The sequence below is a fragment of the Prinia subflava genome, chromosome 1, assembly GCF_021018805.1.
Source record: "Prinia subflava isolate CZ2003 ecotype Zambia chromosome 1, Cam_Psub_1.2, whole genome shotgun sequence".
Taxonomy (NCBI): domain Eukaryota; kingdom Metazoa; phylum Chordata; class Aves; order Passeriformes; family Cisticolidae; genus Prinia; species Prinia subflava.
In genome coordinates, this window is record NC_086247.1 from 131,968,107 (window position 1) to 131,980,587 (window position 12,481).

Consider the following 12,481-nt stretch of genomic DNA (forward strand, 5'->3'; position numbering starts at 1 on the left):
CTGTTCCATAAAGCTGTCGTCCAGGTTTTTTAGGAATCTCAGAAGAGTATGAGGCAAAAAAGTCCTCTAAAGTTGATGACAGCTGTGTTAGATTTACAGTGAAGAAGTACCTGCTCTTCACTGTTGACTGGACAAGGCCTTCAAAGTTTTGGATGCAGCTGGGTAAGAAGGAAGACAGAATAGTAGAGTGCAGGGCAAATAAAAAATATGCACTTTCCTGGTTGTGCTACAGTAATGTGATTTCCACCAGGTTAAACCACATTTCAAGTGTCATATCTGACTTTTTGCAATGTCTAGGATGCTGAGAAATGCAATTTAACTTTAATAAATTCATAACTTTATTGTCATGTGCAGCAAATCTTAACTGACTCTTCAAGGTTCCTCTTCAGTTCCCTACAAATGATTATTTGACTGCCTGTCTTCTAATCTCGATCCATACTGAATTTTAAAACAATAAAAGTCATTCAGATTGCTGAGTATATGATAAGAGAAACCTTTCTATAAAGTTCTCAAAGTACAGATTGCCTGTCCTTACAAATTCTCTTGCTCTCATGGTTTAACCCCAGGCAGCAGCTCAGCCCTAGGCAGCTGATTGCTCACTCCCACCCTATGTTGGAATGGAGGAGAGAGCTGCAAGACTAAAAGTAAGAAAACTCGTGGGTTGAGATAAAGACAGTTTATAGGGAAAGCAAAAGCTGCACATGCAAGCAAAACAAACAAGGAGTTCCTTAATTCAGCACTTCACGTGGGCAGTTGTTAAGCCATCTCCAGGTAAGCACAGCTCCATCATGTGTAACTGTGGCTTGGGAAGACAAACATCATCACTCCTCACATCCCACTGCTGCCTTCCTCCCCAAAGCTCTATATGCTGAGCATGATGCTGTATGGCCTGGAATATCCCCTGGCTCAGCTGAGGTCAGCTGTCCCCTCTGTGTCCCCTCGTGCACTCCCAGCCCACTTGCTGGTGGGGTGGGGTGAGGAGCAGAAACAGCCTTGACTCAGTACAAGTGCTGCTCAGCAATAATGAAAACATCCCCCTGTTACTAGCACAAAATCAAAAGACAGCCCCATACCAGCTACTGGGAAGAAAATTAACTCTATCCCAGTCAATATGAGCACATATCCTTGTTTATAAGCATGATTCATCATTATACTATATGGTCAAACTAGATTAATTTAAACAGCACTCCACCTATGTGTAGAAAAAAGTGACATAAGACTATATAGCTGTGGTTACAGTTGATAAAGCTAATCCTCCCTAGAGATTTTATTCTAGGGAAACAATTATGTACCCTGAATAAGCCCATACTTCCACAAGGCCTTTAGAGAAAACTTGCTGTTCATTTCGAGGACAGGATCTGTGAAGGCCATTGCCATCAAATTTAGCTTGTCACTTTATTGATTAATGTGAGGTTATTTTTGCCCTTGATGTTCATCCATTCTTTTATATTACAAAATTCTTCAGTACCCCACATATTATTTGTAGAAGAAAGTGATTTTTTTCTTTCATTATTTCCACCCAGTTTATAAAAAGTATTTATCAGTTCTTTTATTATGCTTGAAAACATAGTGAACTCAGCCAGAAATAAATGCATGTTTAAAATGTCTGTCTTAGCTGAGAATGGACACTGGGTAGCTGACAAGTGCTAACCTGAGCATGATAGGTTAGTCTAGTCTTCAGTTTCCTTTGTGGATCTACACATAATAATTGCAGATAATATTGAACACTAATTAGCATGTGATCAGATTTGTGGTTATTTTTTTCACCTGGCCTATATTTAAAGAACTCAGCTGACTATAATAGTATATTAATTTATCAGTTGATTGTCTGGCAGTTTCTCTTCTCAGTAATTTGCTGTTACTGCCAATAATGTATTTTGGAGTCTTAAAAAGTGAGGGAGGAACTGAGACTGAAGCAATCAGTAGAGAAGGAAAAAAGACCTCAAAAGCATGATGGCACCCTGTCCCCTCAACCTCAGTCAAATGCTGAAATCTCAGATTTCAACATCTCAAACATTTCAAAATGCCAGATTTTCTCAGTCAAAGATCTGGCAGTTGCAGGAACCTGATTAGCAGTGCTACAAGACAAATGCAGCTGTCCATTCCTGGTCTGCAGGTGTTGCAGTAGGTATTCCATTGTCAGACAGCCAGTGTTTTCAATCAAAGTAATTATCTCCTGCAGGAAAAATAAAGTGCTAGCCATGTTGTTCTAACAGCAATTACCCACCTGTAACAAGATGGGCACTTGGAGAATACCATTAAATCACTGAGCTTCTGACCCTGTGGTCATTAGATTTTCCTTTTTCATTTCCACTTGATGTCAGGTGTCTTCTTCAGTATCTGACCAATTCTGGCTTCCGAAGTCGTGTGCTTTTGAGAGTCCTTGAGATAATGCCTGAGCCTTGAAAGGCTGTTTTGTGCAGAAGTCAGAGAGCTGGCTCTGTTCTGGTATCAGTGAGCACTGAAATGACAGGACCCAATCTCTCACAGCCCAGAGGACTGAGCATCAGTGCAGCAGGAAGGAGAAAGTATTCACAGAAACCAGACTGATCCAAAACTGCATGAATAAGGCTTAGTCATACATTAAATGTGTTCTACCTGACAACTTCAGAAACAACAGCTTGCAAATCTGGAAGGCAACAGCATGCAGCAAATATGCCACTTATGTTCATTTCCAGGTAAAGGACTGTATGTATAATTTATTTAATGTCAGCCTTGCAGGCAGCCAGCCTCTACCCATTTAGTGCAAAGGGCTTACTGGACCCTTATTTTTCCACCCACTCTTGCAGCTCTCAGTCAAATTAACTAGAGGTGGGAGCAGCCACTGTCCCTAGAAAATCACATGCCTCTTGCATTTGTCATAGCCGTAAGAAATCCACACACTACATCAAACTTCAGGCAAACAGGCCACTTACAACATTCCCAAAGTGCAACGGGAGTGGGTTCTCAAGGAGCTCCCACATGCAGTTTGAAGTCCAGAGGAGATTGGCAAAAGAGATGGGAGCAGGGCATTGCATAGAAATGTGCCTGAGCTCCCAGTCTCTCTGGGGATAACTAAGACACAGAAATTATGTCAGAAGTAAATGATTTCAACATGAAAGAATTTGCCAGGTTTAGATTAGATATTAGGAAGAAATTCTTGATTGTGGGGGTGGTGATACACTGGAAGAGATTTCCCAGAGAAGCTGTGGCTGCCCCATCCCTGGAACTGTTCAAGCCCAGGCTGGATGGGTCTCTGAGTAACCTGGTTTAGTTGAGGGTGTTCTTGCCAATGGAAGGGGGGTTGTAACTAGATGATTTTTAAAGTGCCTTCCAACCCAAACCATTCTATGGTTTTATCAGTCTAGTATCCACCTGTGCTCCTTGGCTGCCTGCCTTTCAGGTGTGTGCCAAAGGTCAACGACTCATGGTTCAGACCCTGAAACCACAGCAGTGCTCAGAGGCAGGTGGGATATTTTGCAGGAATATACATTATTTTATTTTTACATTATTGAATTCCACTTTTACTTTTTTCCTAAGCCAAATCCTGTTCCCAGAATCTTTATTTCTTGTGTTAGATAAGTTTGCACAACTATGACAGAAATGTTAATTAAGAAGTAGTACAGATGTTGCTTCAGTTCTTAAATTTGATTGCTGCAGGAGATGGCTGATCATATACATTACAAATGGAAACTCTTTGACAAATTAATGGACTGGCAAGCCAGGTTCAGTGTATGCATCCACTTTGTAATGAGAAATAATTTAAAAGAATAATTAACAAGGAAAGTAACTATGATTTGATCATTGAAGTTTAGACAGGCAAGGTGACCTAGGTGTGAACAGAAGAGTAATTATTTGATAACTATGACATCACCTATCCACATCTCTCACATATTCTGTTAAATTAACCTTTGCTATCACAGACAGGCCATTATCTGGTCTCTTCAGGCTCAAATGATCATATCTAAACTCCTTACTGGGAGCAGCATCACGGGCTGACCCAAAGGAGTTAGGTGGTTCAGCTAACCCAAGGCACAAGGGTTCAACCAAGCACCTTGACTTCTTCAGAACTATTTTAAAACACTGATTTCCCTCTGCCAGGCCTCTCCTGTTAGCATATTTGGTGTAAATGCAGTGAACAGAGAGATTTGTTCTGGATCCAAAGTGGTGTCTCTGTACTGCAGCATGCAGGTGCACTGCACGGTGGCTGCTTCAGGTGCACCAGTGACTGGCCCAAGATTGCTCCTCTGGGTTACAAACAGAGCTCATATTCTCCTTGATTGCTTATTATGATGTGTGAAATTGGGAATGATTTATGCATTTTTCATGTGATAAAATTGTTTGTTCTCAGAATATGAACCTGACTAGTTGTCCCATTATATTTGCACAATCCAGAAAGCTGCAGAGTTAGAACCTCTAGTTCTGGCTTCTTAGGAGTAAAGTTCAGTGCTGGACATTAGAGATCTATGATCTCAGTTTATAAGGTTTAATGTGTTAATATAACAAATTGTGAATTTGGATGGGGAGTTTATATCAGAAAATAAAAAATACTCACTCTAAGTACATCATGGAAATAAGCTTCTTTCAGCTGGTGGCTCTGGACTGATGAGTACCAGTGGGTTTATTGTTCTGCACTGAAATACCTCTCATCTAAAAACATGCTAATGCTTTGCTAACCTGCTCCTTTCTTTCCTGCTTACACTTCTCTCTTTTTTTTTCTTTTCTTTCTTTTTTTTTTACTTAATGATACATGACTTTGTTCTCAGAAAGGGATAGAAACTAAAACTGGTGACCTCACCTGATGCACTCATTTCCTTGCATAGAGAATAATAGAGAGAAAAAACCCAGATTGTGTTTGTATTGTGTTGAACAGAGAGTAGTAGCAAGAATAACCTTTTTGATAAAACCAAGAAAAAAGAGCCACAGTTCTGACCTGTGTATCAGGGAATTATCTCAAAAATTGCATCTTTAGCAAGAATTCTATGGATTCAGTCTATGGCATCTTGTTCTTTAATAGGCTACTCTCTAGGGAACTGGAAAACTGTATGCATGCCAACATGTAGAAATCTGCCAAACTGACCATCCAAATTCAAAGAAAACAGATGCTCTTAGTGTCTCAAAGAGTTATTTCTCACTTCTTCCTCACTATTTCTCACTAGTTTGAGGCTGCATTTCATGTGCATAAAGCTCAAATATTCTGTGATTAGTGCATGCTTGTCTGAAACACTGGCAGAGACTCTAGAGAAAAATGCCACTTTGAATCATATTATGTGGTGTCCTCCTACAGGTACAGCACATTCCACTGTGACAGAGAACAGCTCAATGCACTCCTGTACTAGCTAAATAAGGAAACAGAGATAACCCATAATTTCATACAAAATGCCATTGGTATGAAAGAGACTGCAGAAGAAAAAAAATTATTACGTATAAGGTCTTTGATTCTCTCTCTCTTTTAATCCTTACATTCTCCATTCAGTGATTTTTCTTTTTTTCCAGGAGAAAGACGGGTAGACAGGATCAGAGTAAACTGAATGCAGAAGGATTATTCTCTCATCTATCATATCAAGAGTTCAGATTTGAGTAAACCAGAAGCGTGCTTGGGTTGGCTGCTGATGCAAGAAATGAAAAGGGATTCCTGAGCACACAAACACCTCTGCTTGAGGTGGGTTCCTATGACCTTTTTAATGCCATGCCAGGGTTCTCCTTGCTTATACACATCACTGTTTTTGCAATACCTGGTCGCTTGCTCAGTTTCTACAGCCTTCTCTCTAGAGAAGACAAATAGTTTAGTTCCTGAGAGGCCTTGTGTCTAGAGTCATACTATTGTGGTGGAAATATAAAGAGAATGAAAATATATAGCAAAATGTCAGAGTAATAGGATCAGAAATAGAAGGGACAGAAGGTTCAGAGTTTGGGATAGAAGAGATGGACAGAGATAAGGAAAATGGAATAAAATTAGGTTTAAGAGCTGAAATAATGGAAGGGAAGACAAGGTATCTGTTTGGGTAAGGAGCCTTTTCTGTAAGAGAAACTCAGCTGCCATGGGGTTTCAGTGCTGTTTCTGACCTGCAGAGTTATTTTCCAGCCTCCTCCTTGTATTTGAGTGGTTAATTTCCATGTTTCAGGAGTCTTTCAGCCAGCTGCTTTTGGGTATATTGTTCATCATGTCATTGTCATCAGAGCAGGAATGTTCTTGCTGAAGCAGTGTATCTTCTGGAAATGAAATAAAAAGTCCAAGTTTATCCATGTCCTTGAGGGAAGAAAATGGAAATGTTTGGATATGATAGTTGTATTTGAGAAAATACTAAAAGAAGAATATGACTTTTGAGCAGCTCATGAAATAACTTGTATTAAATAGCCTCTTCTGAAACAGAATTGCTTACACAACACTGTCATGGGTTGGCACTGGCCAGATGTTAATGCACCCATGAATATATGTTTTTTCTCTAACAACTCCTGTGGGATGTGATCAGGAACAGAGCAGAGCAGGCTTAAATCTTGAAAACAAAAAAAACCACTAAAACTTTATTACATTACATAAGAACAGCGACAGAAAAACTCTTAAACACACACAGAGACAGAAATAAAAACTTCCCAGGACATTTTTTCTCTTCTCCCAGTTTCCATCCCCCACACATTACTCTTCACAGACCAAACCTTTGGGTTTTAGATCAAACAATCACCACTCAAAAAAAAACCAAACCAATCTTCAGTTCAGCAAGGGAGAGAGGAGTCTCTCTGGCACCACAGACTGTTCTCCAGAACACACAGGTCCACTCCTTATGTGTTCCCATGTCACCCGTGGCACCGCCTGGAGAAGTCTGCCAGGGTGACACTCTCTTTTTCCTATGTCCAGTGCTCTCACCGCTGTCTCATAAGCCAAAACTACATACAGGGCTTTTTAAGGATGCTGCATGCCGAGCTCTCCCCTTTTTACCCAGGGGCCGGGGTTCCAGGAGCAGGTCTGCCCTGAGGGCAGAGGGCACCACCTCACCCTCCCCCTCTCTTCTCTGCTCGCTCCACTCTTCAAGTGCCAGTCACTGTAGCAAAAGCAGGGCAGCTGCATCCACCCAAAATGCAGTTTATGTTCAAAAGAGACTTAAGTTCAGTCCATGGCTGACATTATGCAAGAGAAGTCCAGCTCAGAAGGCTACTCCTCTCATTCTTCCATCGAATTCCTTCCAATCATGCTTTATCATCTCAGTCCCAGGCCGCTTCCCTCTCTCCGAAACCACCAGTCATGAGAATCAATGTCTAAGAAAAGTTTCTTTCTGCCAAGCAAGGGTTAACAGTTTCTATCTCCCAGCAGGGTGCAGGCTCAGGCACTCCCAGGCTCCACAACTCCCACGTGGCTCGGCACCTTCTCCTGGAGTTTGGGGGGAAGAGGGGGTGAGCACACACAGAAGGCACTTCCACAGTTTTCCACCCCTCCATCCTGGACGGGGCAGCTCAGTTCCAGTCCTGTCCCTTCTCTTCTCCCCCCCCCCGGGGGCTCCGGCTTACCTGAGCCGACCACGTGTTTCCCCTCCCCCACCCAGCCTCGTGGCTGGGCAGGGGAAGGAGACCTGACACGTCCCTCTGCTGAAACCAGGATCTGAAAAGAGGCCGAACCCCCTTGGGGTCCTGCTTTTAACTCTTTGTGTCCTCAGAGGCGTGTCCAAACCTCCGAGTGACCAATCCAGGTGCCAGCAGAAAAGCTGATTACTGATTGGACTGCCCACATCCCCCTGGAAAAATTCACCTCCCCCGCAACCACGACAAACACCCCCCCATGTTTTGTTAATTTTAACTTCCGGTGTATTCATATGTGTTAAATTTTAAAAAAATGTTTGAAGTTCCTTGGGTGAAATTTTGGTTCACATGTGACGTCTGGAATAATGAAAACATGTCAGACGTGCCATCAAGACATTTCCATTGTGAGGTTTTTATTTATATTTCTATCTTTTTCTGCTCCTTGGGAGTCATCCTCAATAGTTTACAGCAGGCAGCAAAATCTTTCTTTGCTGACAACTTGTGAAAAGAAGGGAGTTTTCATAAGCAATAAAATAATGAGATACCTTTGGAAAATAAGACCTTAGGATTGTTCCATCAGCTCATAAGATATAAGAATTCATAAAGCATTTCAGTAAAACAATAGAAAATTATTTCAGTGCTATTTTTAATTCCTTCTGCTCTGCTGATTTACTTCTGTGAACAAAGCGACCAAAAAGCTTAAGTTTGGGCCATCAATAATCTGCATGCCAGCAAAACCCAGATGCTCATTGTAAGACTTTGCAGAAGATGATAAAATCTATAATTTCCTTTAAACTCATTACAGTTTTGTTTATCGATCAGAAAAGTATCATTTCATTATTCATTCTTCTGCAGAATCTAAGGAAGCTCCTTTGCCCTTTGCTTTAAGTAGTAGGTTCAGAGCTCACTTAAGGTGCCTCTACATAGGCAATCCCCTCCCATGATTACCTAGGGAAAGGGGAAAATTATTAAGAATTCTATGAGAACAAGTTACACTTGTTTTTCTGCTTTTAAATAAGAATTCTTAATTTTATTGTTTCTTGTAATATATTGTTTAATGTCAGTGAACATCAGTTTGATTGTAATGCATTAGTACTAGGTCAGTGAGTTTTTCCTGCTAATCTACACTGTTGTCTCTAACACAAATACCTTCAAATACACAGTCTAAACAACACTTCTAATCCCTGACACAATACAGATGAACTTGATTACTCTATATTTAATTGAGAAGGGAAATGTTATAAAAAAAGCAGTGGAAAATATTTTTTTCATCTGATGACTAATATAAAGAAGCATAATTTTAGCTTTCGCACATAGTTGATTTATTGTTGATGTCATAGAAAAGTGTATATTTGTGCTTACCCACAGATATATGATGTGTGCATAACTCTGATCCAGGATGTGAACTGATGCAGAAATTCAATAAGATATGTGGAGCTTAGCAGAAGGAAAGGAACTCGTCAAAGCCTGCATGTGATCAGTTACCATCGTGCAAATTTTATTTTAGCTGCATGCATACATTAGATGCCATCAAATGTACATGTAAATATGCCCAAATTGGAAGCCTGATACACTGTAGAATATAAAAACAGATTCAATTGCAGCACCCTATTTCTGGGAGTAGCAGCCTGATCCTAAAAACCCTTAGGGCCTCAATGTGACAGAAGTTGGCTGTTTATATTTTAAGCATAGATCTAAAATACTGTATATTTTTGCATTATGACAATTTACACTAGAAAGTGAGAGATGGAATCAGCGGATGTCTGTGTTAAAGGATTATTCAGGTGGAAAAATGTGATCTCCTGAGGGACTCAGCAAGGTGGACAGAGATTTAAACTGGTCACAATGAATTCAGATGGTAAAAATAGAACTGCAGTAGAGCTGCAAAATTTGGATCTGGTCTTAGACTTCAAATATTGAATAATTCTGGGTAAGTCTGTTCTGCACACCTAAAGTGGCAGCAGCAGGCCCAGCTGCCACCATGCAAATGGCACAGTGTGGGAGCCTGGAACATTGCAGGAGCTGCAGAGCACTCATTTACCACAGTTTATGTGTTGTAAACCATCATATTTGGTAAACAGCATCCATAAGATGACTAAAAGGTTAATTCTCCCTCAGTGTGTGACAAGTGTGGATTTAGTTAGATGACTGAGGATGCACTCTAGGGGTTGAGTCATTCAAGAGATCAGGGTGAGGTCAGGATGAGGTCAGAAATCTAGCTCAGCAGATGCAGAAATGTGTCTGTAAACAGATACAGACATATACATGGACATTGACATTTCTGATTGTTGAAGTTTTCCACATGGTATCTGTTGCACACCAATTTCTTGAACCTTATTTTACAAATTATCATGCTTACATGTCTTTGCATTAGCAACCTGGAAATTATCCTGCTTACTCATTTCAAAACATAGCACTTCATGTGGTGTAATACATGCTCTGAGAACATTCCAATGAATTGTTGGGTCCTAATGGGAGCTACCTGAGAAATTTTAATCTTCAGGCACTAACTGTAATGTCTTGGCAGCTTAAGCTTTGAGGATATCTATAGTTAATGCCATATCCAACTGCTGTTTTTATTCTTCCAAGACAAGCATAATGAGTCCCATGTAGTGTATGAAGGTCTTCTCCACCTTGGCATGAGTACCATCTGCTACAGCTGTACTCTGTTTATAAGTAGCTCTGTAGGTTGCTTAAATGGATTTTTATATACTTCAATGTCACCGTTTAAAGGTAAAACCTGTAGTTATTTAGCTCTAAAAGTAATATTTCCAGGTTAGAAAATGGGGTTGAATGAATTTATGCAGTAGAAAGTCTGTATACAAAGAACAGCATCTACAATAAAGCTCAGACATTATGGCAATCAGGCCTGATTACATGCCTCCTCCACCATGGGATTTATGAGGATGTGAGAGCTGTCCTTCTCTGAGATTGTGTCTTCATGCTCATTTAAGCACAGCAGCTCACATTAACTAAAGGGGGTTAGCATGAGCCATCTTTCTTTTGAAGGGCAATTTGCTTTCGGAAGCTGCTTGCTGATCTCCATGCTGTGTTTTTCTCAGCTGGGCCAGGCTCAGCCTTTAAAGCCTTTTTCCATGCAAGCTGAGCAGTGCAGCTGCCCCTCTTAGCACATTCCTCTCATTAGCTGCAGCCTGGGAGCTTTCCTCAGCTTCCCCTGCTGCACAGAAACTCGGTCCCAGGACTTCTGCTCCGCTGGGGACTCCTCGTGCCTTCACATTTTCCAAAAGCATCCATTCCCCAGGGAAGCTGTCTAGGCATTGCAGCAGGGCTGTGTTTCCCTTCATTCCCTGTGGCCTGAACTACATCAGGGAGAGTACAGAGTTGACCAGTGTGGGTTGGGAAATATTCTTTGCAGTGTTTCTTCGACCACAGATTTGTGCAATAATGATACATGGAAGAAGACCATGATACCTCATCATCTTATGTCTGATTATCATGCTCTGGCACGTTCTTTGCCCAGGATTTGTAGAATATGCTTTAATGGTTTGTCAGAGAGTAAAAGACCATGATCTGAATATTATTTACTGTAGAAATTGCATGTTTTCAAAAGAAGTCTTTGAAGACTCCTTTTTTTTCACCTGTCATTTTCTTTCTGTGCTTATCATTTTAGCTACATTCATTACTATGGGTTTTTGGACTTGCATCAAGGATAGTCCCACATATTTGTTTTGAAAACCTCTCAAAATGTTCCATAGCTGCATCTCTCATTCATTTCTAGCAGATAAAGCTGATGAAAAAAAGCATACTGTAGAGAATGTTTATGTGGCATACAAAATACTAATTACTGATTTTTTAATACCAACTAATAGCACTGAAATCCAGCCAATCTGATGATGAAGCAAGTATCTCTATCTGCACGTGAAGAAAGAAGAAAAATGCATAAATTAAAAAATTAAAAGCAAGAAATTAATATGGTACTCTGTACAAATATATTAGCATTTAATTGTCATTTCAGCTGCACAAATAATATGAAGCAAATAACTTATTTTAATTTAACATTTTTAATTTTATAAGTTGGTTATGAGTTTCTTAAAAATATAATTATCTTATATTTTTCTCAAAATATTTTGGTGAATAATTCTAGACAATCTCTTTATAAATAGCTGAAAATAAAGGTTTGATATGATTTCCATCTTGCTTTCCTCTTCTGCTCTTTAGCCAGGAGTGGTATCTCCATCATGATGAAGTCCCTTAGCTTTAATGTTTCCAGTTTCCAAAACTTCCAGATATCCTAAAAAAGCAATATGTATCTTACACTGGCGACCTATTTTGAACTCTAAAATGTAACTCAACTTTCCATGCAGACACCTCTTAAACTCAGTGGGGACAGGGAAGCACTTACCAAGGGTGAATCTGGAGATCCTGAGGGAAGTGGGATGAGCCCATGTTAAGGACTCTTCACATTTTGGGGGATACAGGGAGGAGTAGACAGCTGAATTTTATACAGTCCCATTTAGATGGGCAGATTCCTAATGCTAAATGTAATGAGTCAGTTGTGTGTAATTTCCACAATGCAGAGAGCTTTCATTGCAGATCTGTTAACACAGAGAGTCAAGGGCGTGCTGAGGTACTCCTACTACTCTGTCACACCTGCAGGAGTGGCTTTGGCTTCTGATCTGGAAAATTCTAAGCCCTGGTATAGGAAAATGGAAGGAACCAGACAGATACTGGAGCAGTTTGTAGGCCACTGTGTATTTCAGTGCTTGCACAGTGGCTTGGGTGTCCCATAATCGGAGCTCCTAAGGCTGAGCCAGTATTTGACTCAATTCTCTGTTTCTCCGTAAGTGCTGAGTGCTTCCATGCTTAGACCTGAAAACTTCAGCAGGAGTGCTACATGGTGAGTTTATTCCTGGACTTATGAAGACCAAAGAAATTCCTAGAGAAAGTTAAAACTTTTCTAACAAGAGTTGACAGATAGGACTGTGCTATGATTTTCATGCAATGCTTTCAGTTTTCCAAGCTGCCAAGG